We start from the raw sequence: 19,962 nt of genomic DNA, 5'->3' as shown, positions 1-19,962 counted from the left end.
CTCTCAAAAGCACAATATCCATTCTTCCAAAACCGTTTCAGGTACGAACGTAACTTTTTTTAAAGAAGGATGGTCTTCTATATCCTAGATGTTAATAAATATATTTCTTATAATCTTTCTCCTTGTCAATATTTCAAACACTCTTCCAGTAAGAGTTAAGAGGTCACAATGCTGCTACTTTCCCATTACCTGCAATACGTTGCCAACCACAGCTAATCTACATTCACAGTCCTGCAAGAACAATGGATCAATAACAAGCATTATTTTTATTAGCAGCAACAACATATTGAAGAACAAGTATAGTGTTATCAGAGTGAAGCCTTTTATTAGCTTAAGATCTTTGAAGCTGTAATAGCTGTATTTCAATTGTTTGTTATAATTAATAGTTGAACATCTAATTAATTTGTTAGATTTTGATAAATACTTTTTTGCTGAAGGAGAGAATCATGTTTTATCAAAATTTGTACGAATAATATTAAAAAATGTTTTGTGTATAGTATGGACTTGGTAGATCTTATTATCTCCTATTTTTCAGTATAGTGAGATTGTCAAAGGTTTATTTGGTCATATAAATGATACTTGATCCATAAGTCACATTTTGACCAAAGAAAATGCTATAAAAACATATTTTTGGTCATGTGATTTTGTTAACCATTCTCTAGGCATTATTCACATGCTTTGTGTTGACAATGTCAAGCAAGTGATATTGTTTGTTTTTGGTTATTTTTGATTTTCTTTCCTTTTTTGAGGTTAAACGAAGTTTGAAGGTTTGGTTTTATGAGGAATAATTTACCAAAATAAGAAAGACAAAATAATGTTAGGTATACGGCAGTTTGCTGCTGATCGGTTGTGCCTACACCCTCTTCACCCCTCCCAAACATTCCATATTAAGTGGTTCCAACCCCATTGTTACCAGATAGTCATTCTCAGCAATCAATGACTTTGTTGACAGCCAGGTTGAGTAGCTCAGACTATAGAGTGCTGGCCTTCTGAGCCCAACTTGGCAGGTTTGATCCTAGCTCAGTTCAGTGGTATTTGAAGGTGCTCAAATACGTCAGTCTCGTGTTGGTAGATTCACTGGCATATAAAAGAACTCCTGCAGTACAAAATTCTGGCACCTCAGCTTCTCTGAAAACTGTAAAAGTAGTCAGTGGGACATAAAATCAATAACATTATTATGACTACTTTGTTAACATAACTGTGTGAGTATTAGTGTGCAGGGAAGAGACATTAGACATTTTCCTCTCTTACAGAGTTTGGTGAAAAATATTTTAGTGCTGTACCTTTACTTGCTTTCTTGCTTTTGCAGGAAGAATTCAGTTTATTCTAGTTTTTTATAGTGTGAACAATCTACTGTGGCCAATAATAGTTATCAAAAATGAGTTGTAGTATAGTGAATAAAAGGAATCTTCTGAGCAGTTGTTAAGACATTATTTTGTAATACAGTTGAACTTTGATATCTCAATGTGCTTGCGGAGGCTGAAAATACTTTGAGTTATCAAAAATTTGAAGTACAGAAGTGCCTACTACTTCAACAAAAAAAAAAAAAAAAAAAAAAAAAAAAATTGAATGTATTGTTATTTACTTCCTAAATTGTTAACACCAATGCTACAATATTTCCCTACATCTACAATTTAACACTGTCTTATTAGACAAGCATATTGTATTGAAAGTTGGGTGTTTTCAAACCTGTTTTATTATGCCTTAATAAGAAGCATTATCAGTTTAGGATATTTACAAATCCATATTATCTTTGAAAAGAAATGTGTTGTTTTCCTGTGTCGATTATCTTTGTAACACTGTGCTGAGGGTTGCATAGTAGCAGAAAATGGGGTTTTAAGGTGCTATGATATATGGCTAGTCAAATTATGCACTCTAAAATTTAGAGAATGCATATTCTTCTATAAGGAGATGATTTTAAGTTCAGGTTCCTTCCACAGGAATGAATTTTATGAGGGGATAATCGAGTATGCACCAGCATAATTTTCTGCATTACTTTAAATTACGGAAAAAGTATTTTACATCTGAAGAATTCGAGAAATAGGCCTTTGATTTATGTATCTATGTTCAGTCTGCAGCCCTAAGGCTGGTTGGATTCTCAACAGCTCCACCATCAGCTGTCGTAGATGGCCTAGGCATCACTGAAGAGGCATACTAGGGAAATGAGGAGTGAGGTGGTTTCCCGTTGCTTTCCTCACCGAGCCAGAAGTTGCTATTACATATCAGTCTGCCAAGCCCACTGAAATGCATGCACCAACTGACCCTATGAGCAACATTTTCACACCATTCATAGCAGGGACTGGCTGCAGAAGGAATGGCATTACTATAATTGACTGTATTCAATAACAAAATATTTCTAACTGTTGGGTAACATTAGTCATTTTTAATAAAATACTTGCTTCATGCTTAGGCATCAATTGAAATTTAATATAATCAAATATAATAAATTAAATAAATAAGTAGAATTATTAACCAGAATGTCTTTTATTGAGGTGCCAGATTTCACCAAAATGGAAACCCTCAAATTTTGATCGAGCATGATAATTCTCTCTCCCAGGTTGTGTATATAAAGCTGCATATTGGTACATCTGCTACAGACCTTACCTGACCCTCTCTAAATGATTAAACAGGTAGGAACTGCACCTAGGTTCTCCAAAAACTTCTCTGCTGATTTTCAAATAACTACCTATATTCTGACTTGCATCAGAGCATGAGCACTTCATCGATACACATAAATAGTGCACACTCAAGACATTAACAACTGCTGAAAGACTCCCTATGTGCATTAAATAATCCTAGAACAAAAGCAGTGGGAGAAAACAGCAAGGACTGCACTACTATTTGTATTGAGTCCGATGACCAATAGTTACAATGCTTATTTACACTGACTGACAGAGCAAATGCAACACCAAGGAGGAGTGGTTCGAAAGGGATGAAAGTTGGGGAAAAAATAGAGACGGCACGGACGAATAATTGATGTTTATTTCAAACCGATATGCAGGTTACACAATGCGCACGGCACCGACTCAGTAGGATGTAGGACCACCGCGAGCTGCGATGCACGCAGAAACACGTCGAGGTACAGAGTCAATAAGAGCGCGGATGGTGTCCTGAGGGATGGTTCTCCATTCTCTGTCAACCGTTTGCCACAGTTGGTCGTCCGTACGAGGCTGGGGCAGAGTTTGCAAACGGCGTCCAATGAGATCCCACACGTGTTCGATTGGTGAGAGATCCGGAGAGTACGCTGGCCACGGAAGCATCTGTACACCTCGTAGAGCCTGTTGGGAGATGCGAGCAGTGTGTGGGCGGGCATTATCTTGCTGAAACAGAGCATTGGGCAGCCCCTGAAGGTACGGGAGTGCCACCGGCCGCAGCACATGCTGCACGTAGCGGTGGGCATTTAACGTGCCTTGAATACGCACTAGAGGTGACGTGGAATCATACGCAATAGCGCCCCAAACCATGATGCCGCGTTGTCTAGCGGTAGGGCGCTCCACAGTTACTGCCGGATTTGACCTTTCTCCACGCCGACGCCACACTCGTCTGCAGTGACTATCACTGACAGAACAGAAGCGTGACTCATCGGAGAACACGACGTTCCGCCATTCCCTCATCCAAGTCGCTCTAGCCCGGCACCATGCCAGGCGTGCACGTCTATGCTGTGGAGTCAATGGTAGTCTTCTGAGCGGACGCCGGGAGTGCAGGCCTCCTTCAACCAATCGACGGGAAATTGTTCTGATCGATATTGGAACAGCCAGGGTGTCTTGCACATGCTGAAGAATGGTGGTTGACGAGGCGTGTGGGGCTGCCACCGCTTGGCGGCGGATGCGCCGATCCTCGCGTGCTGACGTCACTCGGGCTACGCCTGGACCTCTCGCACGTGCCACATGTCCCTGCGCCAACCATCTTCGCCACAGGCGCTGCACCGTGGACACATCCCTATGGGTATCGGCTGCGATTTGACGAAGCGACCAACCTGCCCTTCTCAGCCCGATCACCATACCCCTCGTAAAGTCGTCTGTCTGCTGGAATGCCTCCGTTGACGGCGGCCTGGCATTCTTAGCTATACACGTGTCCTGTGGCACACGACAATACGTTCTACAATGACTGTCGGCGGAGAAATCACGGTACGAAGTGGACCATTCGCCAACGCCGTGTCCCATTTATCGTTCGCTACGTGCGCAGCACAGCGGCGCATTTCACATCATGAGCATACCTCAGTGACGTCAGTCTACCCTGCAATTGGCATAAAGTTCTGACCACTCCTTCTTGGTGTTGCATTTGCTCTGTCAGTCAGTGTATATTGCCATCCACTGCTTGTGTGTATCAACACAAATTTCTGACTCTCGCCATCAACACATGGTATATCACTTTGATACTGTACCTCTTCATGCACTGACTCTAACACTTGTCTAGATATACTTTCACTTATACAAACACACGCTGTTGGTCCAATCTTTGACACCAGGTCATAGATTATTAAATGTTGCCATGAGACATAGAAGACCAAGTATATGTACTAGATCAGTAGACTAGAACAAGAGTTGTATAAATACAGTAAGTAAGCTATATATACCTGCTCAGTTCATAACTTAATAAAATATAGTAAAAAGTTTGCTGGACTGCATCTTTCACATTCATATACAGTCTTCTTCTTCTCCCCACTCTGTCTTCATATGTCCCAGCTCGTTCGGGCTTGTCTATCCAATCATAAGCGACAGATTTCCTGCACTAAGGTACCGGTCTGGCCGTCTCATGACCACGCCCTGAATTATCATTTTTGGGTCCATAGCTTGGTAATAACTTCCAGAATCCAAGACTTGGACTCTTGTGACCCACCAAAACTTTCCCGGGATATATTTACAGGCCTGAAAATAGCTCTGTATTTCCCAACTGCTTGTGCAAAATGAACTAATAGTATCTACTATGGAGACCTTTCAGGTGGTGATTATTGTTTAAAGAGGAAGTGTAACTAGGCACCCATCCTCTCCAGACATTATTACAGTAATACACCAATATAATAATCATAATAATAAAATAATAAAATAATAATAATAATAATAATAATAATAATAATAATAATAATAATAATAATACGTTGTGATAAATACAATGTGGGGTGTGTGTGTGTGTGCGTGCGTGCGTGCGTGCGTGCGTGCGTGTGTGTGTGTGTGTGATATGTATATACCATGACAATTTAATTTCTGTTGCATCATATTTCCAAGATTTTAGATCATAGGAATCCGAGTCCAAGTAATGAGGCATGTGGGGCTATTCATGAAAAACATTTCCCTCCAAAGTAGATCTGTTTTCACCACCCTATGATCTATATCATATGTACCTAAACCAGCTTTCTTACCACCAGATAATGGACCAGTTAAGCAAAAATATATGTCCTTCTTTTGTCAGTAGTTGTGATGTAGAAGTGTACTGTCTAGTCTTGTAGAAATATACATTGTACCTGTTATTTCTACCTATTCCACATGTTTACTCTAAATATTTATGAAGATTTTATGAACTTTATTTCAGATAAATTTGAATCTGTACATGCCATCTGCATATTTTTAGATAATTGATATGTTGTACATAATAAAGGGAATAAAATGTTTATACATTGACATACATTTTAAAGAAAGTGTACTGAGCTTCTTTTTGGTCCTCACCCTATATTCTAATGTTCTTAGAGGATAAAATCCTTATACCTTCCTAATGTCATTTGCTTGATTAATATTTAATGTGGTTTTCCATTTTCACACCAGGCAGCTGCTGGGGCTGTGCCTTAATTAAGACCACGGCCACTTCCTTTCCAACTCCTAGGCCTTTCCTAAGACCTATCTGTGTCGGTGTGACGTAAAGCCACTAGCAAAAAAAAAAAAAAAAAAAAAAAAAAAAAAAGAATGGCGTGTGGTCTCCAGAGAGGCCTGGTGCAGGTCTTTTGATTTGACGCCATATAGGCGACCTACGCGTCTGTGAGGATGGAGCCCTACCCAGGATGATTTTTAATGCTGAAGACAACACACACACACCCAGCCCCTGAGCCATCAGAATTAACCAATTAAGGCTAAAATCACCGACCCCGCCAGGAATCGAACCCCAGACTCCCTGGACCAAAGGCCAGCATGCTAACCCTTTAGCCATGGAACCGGACATTTGCTTGATTGATGAGCACACAATTTGAAGTAGATGTAGTTGATGTAGATAAAAATACTTTCTTGACAGCATAGAATCATATTAAAAAATCATTACACAAAGGAGAAATTGATATTGTAGCAACAATAATGAAATTATTAATCCTGTGAGTCATGTAAGCCAAGTTCACTAAAGGTTGTGCCTTTGGCACATTGTATTTTCTGACATTTTTCTTAACCCACAAGGGGTCGTGTCACAGTCTTTTAGACCAGGCACATACATTTGTTATTCTTTCAAAATAGTTTCTCTGTATAAAGCTTCCTCCTTTCTTGTACCTTTCAACGGACTCGCATGTGTTTACGTTCGGTGTTCTCCCTTCCTTCACCAGTCTGTCAGTGGAAAGCTTTGTCTGTAAGCTCAATCATTTCCACCGTGCGCAACTCCTAGCATTGCCTTATTAGATGTTCCCTTATACTGTGCGCAACTCCTGACGTTTGCCATCTGTGTTCTTTGTTGTCAACATGAAAGTGTTTTGTGAGTTTCATGGATATATTTTCTTCAATAATACAATGTGTTTTGCTACAAAAACTAATATTTAGTTTCATGAATTTGCTTTTATTTCATAATACAATGTGTTTTCCTACAACAACTTGTATTTTGTTTTATGGATATATTTTTCTTTAATAATACAATGTGTTTTGCATGAAAAATTGATATTTTGTTTCATGGGTGTATTTTTACTTAACTTTACAATGCATTTTGCAAGAAAATTGGTATTTTGTTTCATGGATATGCTTTCCTTTAATAATATGACTTGTTTTGCTATAAAAGCGAAGATTTTGATTACAAACAAATCACACCAAACCCGAACTTGCTGCCTCCTTCACAGAAAGAAGTTTATGAAATTATTGAACTTCTTAAGAATAATAAGGCAGCTGGAGAGGACTCCATTGTTGGTGAACTCTGGAAATGTGCTGGAAGCAATGCCATGGGCAAGCTCACCGAGATCATACAGAACATCTGGGAAACAGAGATATTACCTCCTGGTTGGACCTCAGCTCTGATTCATCTCCTTCATAAGAAAGGAGACTTTACTGACCTAAACAACTACTGTGAGATTTCTCTCGTCCCAGTAACATACAAGATTTTTTCCAAGGTGTTACTAACACGGACAGAAAGTCAACTGGTCAGGTGACTCGGAGAATATCAGGGAGGCTTCATGAAGAACCGATGCTGTGTTGAAAAGATCCTCAACCTTAACACTGTACTTGCATACTCCAAAATGAGAAACCGCAAAGAGGTAGTCACCTTCGTTAATTTTTGAAAGGCCTACGACTCCGTTAGTAGAGAAACATTTCATAAAATTCTCCCGGAACTGGTATTAGACAACAAAACTTGCAGACTCATACTAGAAACCTTGACTAACACCCATTCCAAGATTACATCTAGAGGCGAGGTTTCGGAAAGCTTCGAGATGAAAACAGGGGTGAGACAAAGGGATGGCTTTCCCCCCTTCTCTTCAACTGTGTCCTTGAAAAGGTTGTGAGAGAATGGCGCAAAGAGCTGACTAACTTGGAAGTCCAGATTAGGATATATCTGGATCATAAGAAGGATGGGCTGGTTCTAGACTGCCCTGGCCTTTGCTGGCGACATGGCACTGACTGCTGATTCACTGGATACAGCAACAATACAGGTCAATTGCCTCAGAAGACAGGCAGCCAAAGTGGGTCTTAGAGTGTCATTGGAGAAAACAGAGTTCTTCACCAAAATCAAAGAAAGTAGCAGAGAGTTACTACTAGAGCGAGGAAAATTCAAGAGGACTGAAAAATTTAAGTATCTCGGCGAATTGATTGAACCCAACTTATCAGAAAGAGCATCATCATGAGAGTCAACAAGTTGGAACTGGCCTATCGACTGACAAAGAACACTTATAACAAGAAATGCCTGTCACACAACCTGAAACTGAAGCACTACATGTCAGTCATACGACCAGGAACTCTATATGCTATGGGGTGTCTTTCATTGAATCGAAGAGGTCTGATGGAGAAACTGGAAGTTAGAGTGAGGAGAATTCTCAGGAAGATCTTAGGTCTGGTAAAGGAAGATGAGGAATTCCGTAGATGGAACAATTCTGAGCTCTACGAACACACAGAGAGGTTCTCTGATTATGTTAGGAAAAGGAGAGTAGCTTTCTAAGGCCATATAGTAAGACTGCCTCCCAAAAGACTGATCATTTGCCTGTTCGTCTTCTGGCAGAACAAGAAGATTCGTACCACTCGGCTGACAGAAAGGACATTGAAGAACTAGGACTATCAGATCTTCAAGATAGACGGTCTGTACGACATGCCCTGAAAGAAGTCCATGGATTTCAGGAAAAACGCTGGAAGAAAAGTACCTCCTGGGTAGACGTAAGGGAGGAGTTACACCAGCAGAAAATGCGAGAATGCTGGGCAAAGATCAAAGCCCAACTGTTGAACAAGCGTGGTCCAAAGTAGACCCATTCGAACCAAGAAAGTAGGAGAAAGTTGTAGAGGGTCCTCTGTAATTTAGTTTATTTTGTCAATTTTTTCAGATATTTATCCATTTTAGGTCAACTCAAGACCGTATCAGTGGTTTTTAGCCTTTGTGTCTGTTTGTCTGCCTGTCCAGATATTCCACCATCTTGACCAAACTCCATATTTAGAATACTCATCCAGGGGCAGGTTTAGATATGCAAATAATTTTAAAATTGCTGAATAGACTGGGGGTTTATATGAAAACCAAAATAGGTTTTTTTCAATTTTCTTTTATACTATTGGTTTTCTGTAAAATCCAAAGACTGTATGTGAAACTTCTCTTCATTTTAAACAACTTTTGTTATGTACATAATTTCACTCACTCTTCAAATGATGGAGAAAATTACTATTTTCTGCAGATTTCATACTCTGCATTGAGTGACCAACAACTTACCTACCAGTTACCACGGCAATGTCTCTGGCTGCTTGCCAGCAAGGAAGTAACGTAATGCCATTTTCATCATTATTCCTGTAAACTTATAGTTGTTCATTGGGTAGAGGGTGGGAGAGATGTCAAGCTGCCATTCTGCGGGATATTTGCGGAATACCGTTGGAGGTTACTATAGTCTTCGAATTGCTCTAAGGTTGGTTATTAATATTTCAACAGTATGCGGAGTGTGGTCCATTATTTCACACCGTAAGGCTTTTTCATAGGATTTGCTATAATTTTTACTGTATTTCTTTTCTACTTGGGTTTTCTGCTTTAATTTTTTGCCCTGCCTTGCCTCTTTAGGCTTAAGTAATAACATCATAAGTCATCTTCTTATCTAAGAATCCCTGCACCTAAATTTCTTCTCTGTTATTTGTAATAACTAACACATTCTTCACACTACCACCCAGATGTCTCTATACCTGGAAATCCCCAGGAGATTCAGATGAAAATCTTACCCGGAATCAGATTGATTATGTTTTGATAAATCAAAGGTATAGAAATAGCTGTGTTTCAATGAAAACATATCCAGGTGCCGACATTAACTCAGACCATGTTCCCTTAGTTGGTGTCTTTAAAATCAGAATGGAAAGAATTCAGAAGAAAAGAGTCAAAATGTATGATATCCGAAAATTGAAAGAACCTTCCACAAGAGAAAATGCAGGAGTCAATCTCAATAATGAACTTAAGTCTCTGTTAGGTAACTTGTGCACTGAAGAGAAAATTAAGAGAATAAACCTGTCACAAAAAAGAAGTCATAAATGACTGAAGAAATACTTGAAATGATGAACAGAAGGAATGTGTATAATAGTAAACTTATGTTGGAACCAGTCGGCTTCTGTGAGGTAGAACAGATAAAATACGGAGGACATTCTACGAGGTGTAAGGCAGGGTTGTATATTATCCCCACTGATTTTTAACATCTATTCAGAACGCATCTTTAAGGAAGCTCTTGATGAAGTGGAGATGGGAGTGCTCTTAAATGGCAAATATATCAACAACATCCGATATGCTGATGACACAGTCGTCTTTTCTGATAGTGAGGATAGTTTACAGTACCTTGTAGATAGACTTACACAAAAGAGCTCTGAATATGGTCTAGGATGTCAACACTCAAAAAACAAAAACAATGATAATCGGTAAAAATAGGGTTCTTGCATGTCATCTTAAGATAGGCCAGAACAAGATCGAACATGTTCATAAATACACGTATCTTGGTACCACCATAAATGACGAATGGGATCTTTCTGATGAGGTGTAGACCCAAATTGGAAAAGCTAGGGCTGTTTTCAATAAGATGAGCAATCTGCTTAAGAATCACGGGTTAGAAATGTCAACGAAGATCAGACTTCTATGCTGCTATGTGTTCTCCACTCCACACTATAGTGTTGAAACATGGACTCTGACAGAATCATTGGGTAAACGCTTGGAGGCTTTTGAGATCTGGCTATATAGAAGAATGTTAAGAATACCGTGGACATCGCATGTCACAAATGTCGAGCTTCTACGAAGAATGAAGAAAGAGAAAGAAGTATTGACCATCATGAAAGCAAGAAAGATCCAGTACCTGGGATACATCATGCAGAACAACAGCAGATACAATCTCCTTCAGACCATCCTGCAAGGAAAAATTCCAGGAAGAAGAAGTGTTGGCCGAAGAAGAATATCCTGGCTTAAGAACATCAGAACGTGGACTTCTAAAACATCTACAGAGCTTTTTTTGAGCTGCAAGTGACAGGATGAGCACAGCCAAGATGGTTGCCAACATCCGGAATGGATAGGAACCAGAAGAACTACTTTCTTAAATCCGTAACTCATATAATCACAATTTAGTGAGGAACATTTCATTTTTGCAGTACATCCACTTTATTTTTAGCTTGAGATAGAGCTGTATTTCTCGATTATAATCAAAACTCCCAACTCGATTCTGACTGGCATTAGGAAAAGGGGCCTGTTTTTGTAATGAAAACTCCACATCTCTATTGTGAATGGAAGTAGGCAAGTGAGCCTGCCTTTATAGTAGAAACTCCCAACTCAATTGTGAATTGCGGTAGGAAATGTGGACTGCCTTTTTCATCAAAACTTCCCAAGGCACACTTACATCGCAAATAACGTATGGGGTCCACCCAGTTGCGTTTCTGGGATAATGCTAAGAAACATGCAATTTAATATAATCTTACTCATTACGTGTACAGCAATTTACATAGAAATCTGTATACAGTGTGGAATACCGTAGTGAAGCCCAGGTACATTTGCTAGTTTATGAATAAATACAACTTTAGGAAGAACCTGAAAAAGGAAACATATAATAATAGATTATATCTGAATAAAGAAACAACAGGTGTAATCTGTTCTTATATGCTTCCCTTTTCAGGTACTTTCTAAAATTTTATTTATTCTTGAATTAGTTTCAACAGACTGAAGAACCTAACAGTTATAAATTAACTGAGCCAAAACTGAAAAGAAATGACTTCTGCTATAATAAATTTTTCCAGTAATTCAGAGCATTTTATTTGTGAGAAGTAGTTCATGAATGAAGGTAATAACAAAGTTTTTACGTCGTTCTTTAAGATATTATATTAAAGTTCTTACATCGTTTTTGAAGAGATTATAAGTTCAAAATGTTCTCCAATTATTTATATTCCATGCATGGGATACCAACTCTGTAAGAATAAATACCTGCATAAAAATTTATGTTGGAGAGACTCTATCCTCGAAATAGAAACAGTATAGTTAGGTTTTAGGATTCTGTTTTTTTTTTTTTTTTTTTTTTTTTTTTGCTAGGGGTTTTACGTCGCACCGACTCAGATAGGTCTTATGGCGACGATGGGATGGGAAAGGCCTAGGAGTTGGAAGGAAGCGGCCGTGGCCTTAATTAAGGTACAGCCCCAGCATTTGCCTGGTGTGAAAATGGGAAACCACGGAAAACCATCTTCAGGGCTGCCGATAGTGGGATTCGAACCTACTATCTCCCGGATGCAAGCTCACAGCCGCGCGCCTCTACGCGCACGGCCAACTCGCCCGGTTAGGATTCTGTTATTGAGTACTATATTCCACCAGTGTTACACACAAGTATAGTTGAGCATGTAGGAAGAATCCCTTGTTATGTGTGGAATGGTAAAACAAACAAAAAAATGTTGATGCAGATGTCAACGCAACACTTGGCACACTCTGTAGAGATTTGAGACTCGCACTTCGGTACTGCATAAGTGATGCTGTTGGGTAGTTGGGGCGATGAAGTTGTGCAGGCCATCCAATCAAATCAAAATCAAAATCTCTTTATTTGCAAATAAGGTGTCTACCTCGGTGGCAAATGGTACACTAAAATACATTATTGTCAAGCACTAAATTTTTAAATTAACTAGAGACGAAGAAAATTTTCCTAGAATACAATATTATACAATTTACGCTAATAATTTGTTCTATTAAACACACACATCATCCTTAATAAATTTATATTGTTTACAAAATTCTACTTATAATATCTTACAAACATAGTCAACTCATATACAGTATGTGAAATTACTTCTAATAATAATATACAACTGGTATAAGATTAAAATTAACATTGAATTTATTTACATATTTATATTTTACCCATTTTGGAACCTAAGTAGCATAACGACCTGCTGCGTCTTAACCAGAGCCCCTTTTGCCACCACTTTTCAGAGTTCCTGAAGGGCCTTCACAGCTACCGTAGCGGTCCCAGGGCCCTCGAAGTCCCCACTGTACTTCACCCCTACAGGCAGTCCCCTACTTGGGCTGTCCAAACTCCATAGACCAGGGGATGGAATTAATTTAATCACACACATTTTTTATTTACAATATCCTGCACTGGTCGAATGCCCTCTAACATTTCATTGATTTTCTCTGTTGTTTATTCTCTTCTTGAATATCTGTACAGATTTTGGAAAAGGATCAAACACTACCCCTGGTAAACTGTTCCACTCCTTCACGCCCTTCCCAATGAATGAAAATTTACCCCAATCGCTTCTGCTAAAATTCCTTCTAATTTTGTACTTGTGGTCAGTTCTACCAATATAATTATTTTCCAACTGAAGCCTCTCACGGATATCTCTCCATGCTTCTTCTCCTGTATAGGCTCTATATAACCCTATAAGTCTAGTTTTCTCCCTTCTCTTACTTAAAGTTTCCCAACCAAGTTCCTTTAACATTTCTGATATACTACTCTTTCTCCTGAAATCCCCTGTTACAAACCTTGCTGCTTTCCTCTGCACACCATCTAGTTCTTTTATTAGGTATTCTTGGTGAGGATCCCAAACAGTGTTTGCATATTCCAATAATGGACGAACCATACTTAAGTAACTTTTTTCTTTTAATTCTTTGTTGCATCCTTTAAGTAGCCTCATTATGACATGTAACGATCTGTATGCTTTCCCAACAATGTCATCAACATGACCCTTCCAGTGCAAATTACTTTCAAATCTCACACCTAAGTATTTGCACTTGCCATCTTTAGGGATAACTACCTCATCCAAAGTATATTCAAATTCAGTTTTAAAGCTCCTGTTTGTAAATGTTGTAACAGTTGATTTGCCTCCATTAATCTTCATATTATTTTCTTCAACCCATTCTTGGATACTCTCAAGGTCCCTTTGTAATTCTGAGCAATCCTCAATGTTATTTATTTCCCTATACGAGGTTTGTCCGGAAAATACGTATAAATCCGTCGGGGTGACGTATCACGTATCGTGGAGGCGCCGCCAGGTGGCACTGCTGTTGTCGCCAATCTTCTCAACGCTCAGTTCGAGTCGGAGAGCTCTGCGTGTCAGTAGCAGTGTGCGGCTGCTTGTTGAAAGTTACCCGTTTTCACCTGCCGTAGGTATGGAGCTCTCTCTGATTGAGGAACAGCGCATCAACATCAAGTTTCTTGCCAAACTAGGTAAGAATGGCCGTGAGATTTTTGAGTGTTTGCAACAAGTTTACAGAGACAATTCTCTGAAGGCACCAACCGTGAACAAGTGGTTAAAAAGGTTCCGGGAAGGCCGAGAAGACGTGAAAGAAGACCCTCGCCCAGGACGCCCGTCGTCATCGAGTTCTGATGAAAATGTTGAACGAATTCGGGCTTGTGTTCTTCGGGGGCGGCACTTGGCACTTGGGTGATGTGGAAGCCATCAAGGGAGAAACGACACGGCAACTGAACAGCATCACAACTGAAGACTTTCAACAATGTCATCAACAGTGGAAACGGCGTTGGCAGAAGTGTATCTTGTCTCAGGGAGAGTACTTTGAAGGAGACCATATTGTAATACCTGAATAATTGTCAAATAAAGTTATTATTCAACTTTTATACGTATTTTCCGGACAAACCTCGTAAACAATTATGTCATCTGCATACAATCTTATTTTCGATGTTATATTGTTCCCTAAATCATTTGCGTATATTAAGAAAAGTAACGGACCGATTATACTACCCTGTGCAATTCCCTTCCAAACTTTCTCTTCCTGTGATATATTATTTCCTACTTTGACTTTCTGAACCCTTGAATTTAGAAATGTTCTTATCCAACGTATAACCCTTACGTCCAATCCTATTCCCTCCAATTTCTTTAATAATATTCCATGTTCCACTCTATCAAAGGCTTTGGAAAGATCTATGGCTATGCAATCTAACTGGCCTCCTGAATCCAACTGATCTGATATGTCCTGCTGAAATCCCACCAGTTGTGCCTCGCAAGAAAATTTCTTTCTAAATCCATACTGGCTCCTCATGAACCAATTTTTATCATCACATATCCCTCTGATGTACTTTGCTATTAAACTCTCCAGTATTTTACAAACTATACTGGTCAGGCTGATTGGTCTGTAGTTCTGTGGTTTCCTTTTATCACCCTTTCCTTTATAAATTGGTATTATTATAGATTCCTTCCATTCCTTTGGTATTACACTATTATTTATGACATAGTCAAAGAGAAATTTTAAATAAGGCACTATGTACCACCCCATTGTCTTTAATACCTCCCCAGTAATTTGATCACTTCCTGCTGCTTTTCCTTGCTGAAGCAGTTGGATTTCTCTGGAAATATCTTCATTTGTGAATGAGAAGCTTCTTGTTTCCCTATGTGTCTCTCCATCTTCTGTTATGGTTTCCAAGTCCTGACAATCTTCTACTGAATCTCTGAATTCCCTACTAAAGAGGTTTGCTTTCTCAGTATCTGTTAAATAGTGTTCACCCCCTTCTCCCACCATTGTAGGAATTTGGATTCCTTTTCCTTTTTGATTCCTAATATATGAATACAGCTTTTTCCATTTCCCTTTGTGGTCATTAACCCTCTTGAAGTATGCCATTCATATAATTCTCTTTTGCTTCCTTTTTCACTCTATTCAGTTCCCTCATTAGCTGTTTTCTAGTTTCTCTATTCTCCCTACCCTCTTTGATTTTCCTGTTTACTATTCTACATTTTCTTTTTAATTTTCTTATTTCCCTTGTATAATAAACAGGGTCTGAGGTCATTTTACCCTTCTTAACAGGTACAAATCTCTTCTCTCCTTCCCAAATGATTCCTTTAAATTTAGCCCAAAGTGTATTCACATTATCCCTTCACTTATCCAACAACTGAATTGTGATTTAAGGTAAGTCCCAAATTCATCAACTTTAGTTTTTCTGTGACCCTCTTATTAAGCCTTTTTGGTACCAGTCCTACATCCATTATTACAGCCTTATGGTCACCTATTCCTTCAATTACCTCAGTTTTATCAACAATTTCCCATAGTTTAACCAAGAATACATCTAGGAAGTTATTGAGACGAGTCGTTCTTGTACTACTTGTGTAAATCCTCCCTCCCAAATTAACTTATTTGCCAGTGTGTTAGATACTCCAATTCCGAAAGTACTTCCAAGTGATGTGGGCAGACATTTTCCAGTCTTGTGGGGGTTCACAGACAGAGTAAGGTAAGTTGATACAATCTCTCTCCTGAACTCCAATTAATTCAAGGACAGACTTCCTCAGCAAGAGTTGTAGCCTATGGTGTCTGTGAGCCAGGTTAATATTGCCCACCACCACCTTTTACCCAAAATTCTAAACCTTTAGAGGGATACCTTTTCATCCTTGTGATTGGTGCTGCCCATATAGAGGATGTACCAACTGAACAGATTTTCTTTTCAGCTTGACACTACCTGCTTACATTGGTAGTGGGTTGTACACCACAATATGATGATGCCACAGTGACAACTGTGTTATCCACTCAGCCCTTCCGCTTTACTTTCACTAAATTGAAATGTTTCCGCACTTCTTCTTCTTCTTCTTCTTCTTCTCAATGGAGGAGGTCAAAAGACCCTTCAGAACTCTATTTTCACAGATGATCACAATACAGTCAACCCTATAGAATGAAGGTGCATAATCAACTCCAAACCTGTGAACAAATTGTCAAAGTAAAGCCTGTAGGGTGGATTTTTTACAGTTATCTGTGGATACAAGAGGTGCTGTAGCTATACGAAAATCTTTCTTATACTGGGTGTTGGCAAATAGGTTCTTTCCTTAGTAAACTTGAAAAGACACTAAGTACACAGTTACTGTGTTCAAACACCATACTTTAAAAACAAATCTGATCAATCAGTCAATCAATCAATCGATCGATCAATCAATACTCATCTGCATTTAGGACAGTCACCCAGGTGGCAGATTCCCTATTTGTTGTCTTCCTAGCCTTTTCTTAAATGATTTCAAAGAAATTGGATATTTATTGAACATCTCCCTTGGTAAGTTATTCCATACCCTAACTCCCCTTCCTATAAATGAATATTTGTCCTCTTGAATTTCAACTTTATCTTCATATTGTAATCTTTCCTGCTTTTAAAGATAACACTCAAACTTATTCGTCTACTAATGTCATTCCATGCCATCTCTCTGATTGAATTTCCCTGACTAAACTGCTTGCATCCGTGCCTTCCATAGTACGCTATCATGCTGTTCATATGCCAACCACTGCTCTGTTCTGAAAGCCATTTGTGCTTTATCATGTTTATTAAAGGTCCTAATTTCCATATTTTTTCATCTGAGCTCATGTGTTCTGCACAGTGAATGAACATCATTATCTGAAAGAGACAGTCTCAACACATGGTGTTGCTAAACATTTCATTATGAACATCAGATGCATTTCCCCGGTATCTTCTTTTACCAGGAACTTGAACATAGCCACTAAGAAGTAAAATTCCAATAAATATCTTCATCTCTTCAGGGACACTTAAGGACCTGTTTCATTTCTAAACACTGCACATTTACTGGCTTAAAAAAAAAAAAAAAAGAAGAGGTTTCCTGGTCAAAAACAATTCAAATATTTCAGTAGCTGTCATACTTTGGAAGTTGAATAATCTGCATCAGGGGAGGGAGGTCATGTAGGAACGAGGTCCTCTATGATCTGGATATGGTATTGGGTGATAATTTTACTTTTCTCCTAAATGTATCTTAATAATCAATACACTAATTCAGCTGGGGCTCGAAGCTGACATCCAGTGAGGTTATCTGAAAGACACCCTTCATCTTCCTCAGAAGAATCATCATCTGTAAGAAAATGAGCCTCAGCTGGTTTAGTAGTTCAGTTGGTCACCACTGATCTGCATTTAGGGCAGTTGTCCAGGTGGCAGATTCCCCTGTCTGTTGTTTACCTAGTCTTTTCTTAGATAATTGCTACCCCTGTGTCTGGCAAGAGCATCTGTCATGGAATAGAATGAGATGTGGTTGAATGTCCCCTGGATGTCCAGGAATGTTGCCTAGGCCATTTCTCCACTATACATATCCAACTAAGTGATGAAGGGCCCCATCAGCAGACTACCCAACCTGGTGTGCATATTGATGAGGATGTAATGGCCCATTGGCCAAAATCTTTCATGAATAATTTCATTCATTTACTGAACTGTAATACAAATGATGGACCACAAGCTGACTCTCCAAACTCCATAAACAATAATCCAGAAAGTTTGACCTTGCTGGAAGTGGAGACTGCAGTATGTAAAATGAAAAACAACAAGTCTGCTGGACTGGATGAGCTCAGGGTGGACATGATGAAAGTACTTAGAGAACCCAGAATACAGTGGTTGTACAGAGTACTAAATAAAATTTGGGAAGAAAATGAAATCCCCAATGACTGAAGGCAAGGCATACTCATTCCACCATTTAAGAAAGGTGATAAAAAGAATATAATAACTAGAGAATGGATTTGTATGTGCTAAAAACTTTAAAATATTTATGAAAATGGTAAAATATTGTTACATGCCAGCCAGGGCCGTCACATGGTATGTAGGCGCTCAAGGCAAGGCATAAATCGGAGACCCCCACCCCCGGTAAAACTCGTAATTTTGTTCGTTCCAGTTTTGGTTTGGGGGGATGATACCCTAGCTCTTTAGAGCCACTCCATCATCCACCACCTATGGACCTGCTGTGATCCGGACTGGAAAAACCGGCAGTTATCATAAATAACAGCATACGGACCGCCTACCCTCCACTACATATTTTATATACATATACTAAGATTTGATGTATTTATATACAAAATACAGTCTTTGATTTTTCATTATTTGTTCTTGTCTTTGGTGCTCTTTTTTGTCGTCTATATACAAACTTCAAACCTTGAAAGGCATTCGCCTGGCTTTTGCATGAGCAAATGTTGTTAGAATGTCTCTAAAGTCTAAGTTTTTTGTAGTGTCGTTTTCTATTGCTAGAATGGCGAGAGAGTTCAGCCTTTCCTGTGCCATTGTAGAACACAAATAAGTTTTTATAAGCTTAAGCTTACTAAAGCTTCGTTCGGCACTAGCAACTGTTATGGGTATTGTTAGTAACACTCTTAATGTGACCCACAAGTTTGTAAACAAATCTTTACTGTTTGTGTTTTTGATCATACACAAGACATCTTTTGGTGTGACTTTGTTCTTTCTATGATCCAAAATCGAACTTACATGTAAAAGTTCAAGATACAGTTCAATGCCGTTGATATCAGACACTTTGGTTGTTTTGTCAGTTAAATGTCTTTCAAGGTTCAAACAACTTTGTTTTAGATCTTCTTTTCCTGGAAGTTGAGCAACACTACCCAAAAACCCCCACACTTGTTGGTGTTCTTTCAATGCAGTTGACCTCTTCTTAAGTGAGTTCAAAACTTGATCTACTAATGGATAAAAAACTTCTCTCATAAAGGTTTTTTCAGGTGACGAATGCACTTCCTCAGAAAACTCATACAAAAAAACGCGCTTTCGTTTACGAATCCTTTTCTTGGGAAAAACAGGTTCAATACCAAGTTCAGAAGCTATTTCTTTAGTGAAGATTACTGCGTCCACATATCCATTCTTTCTAAATCTGTTTAAAAACTCCAAACACTTATTCAACTTTTCAGAACAGTCACCGATGTCTACCTCTTTCCCTTGAATGCTTTTACTGATCAAATTAACTTCAAAAAGAATGTCATTCCATAAGATCAAAATTACGATGAAGCAAAAGTCTTCCATCTGATTAGTCAAAGATCGAGCTTCAGAAGCTGTTTGGGGGTCATCAATTTTGTCGCCTAACTCAACTAATGCATCCCTAACTTCCGCGTATTGGTATCTAACAGCCTGAACCGCACTTATGTGAGATTCCCAACACGTTTCACACACTTGCTTTAAAGTAAGTGCTTTAGTATGGTCACTTATTGCACACCAGCGCTTCGTTAAACTAGAGAAGATGGTAAAGAGGCGTTGTAAAATACCAAATATAGATGTAGACTTAACTGATGATTTTTTTCCATCAGCAATAATTGCTAGGTTTAGGCTATGACACAAACAAGGAATGAACACAGCCAAAGGGAAGTCGGCCAGTACACCGGCTTTAACTCCTTTATGTACACCTGCCATGTTTGGCG

Source organism: Anabrus simplex, chromosome 3, assembly GCF_040414725.1.
Source record: "Anabrus simplex isolate iqAnaSimp1 chromosome 3, ASM4041472v1, whole genome shotgun sequence".
NCBI lineage: Eukaryota > Metazoa > Arthropoda > Insecta > Orthoptera > Tettigoniidae > Anabrus > Anabrus simplex.
Note: the sequence above shows the minus strand (reverse complement) of the source record.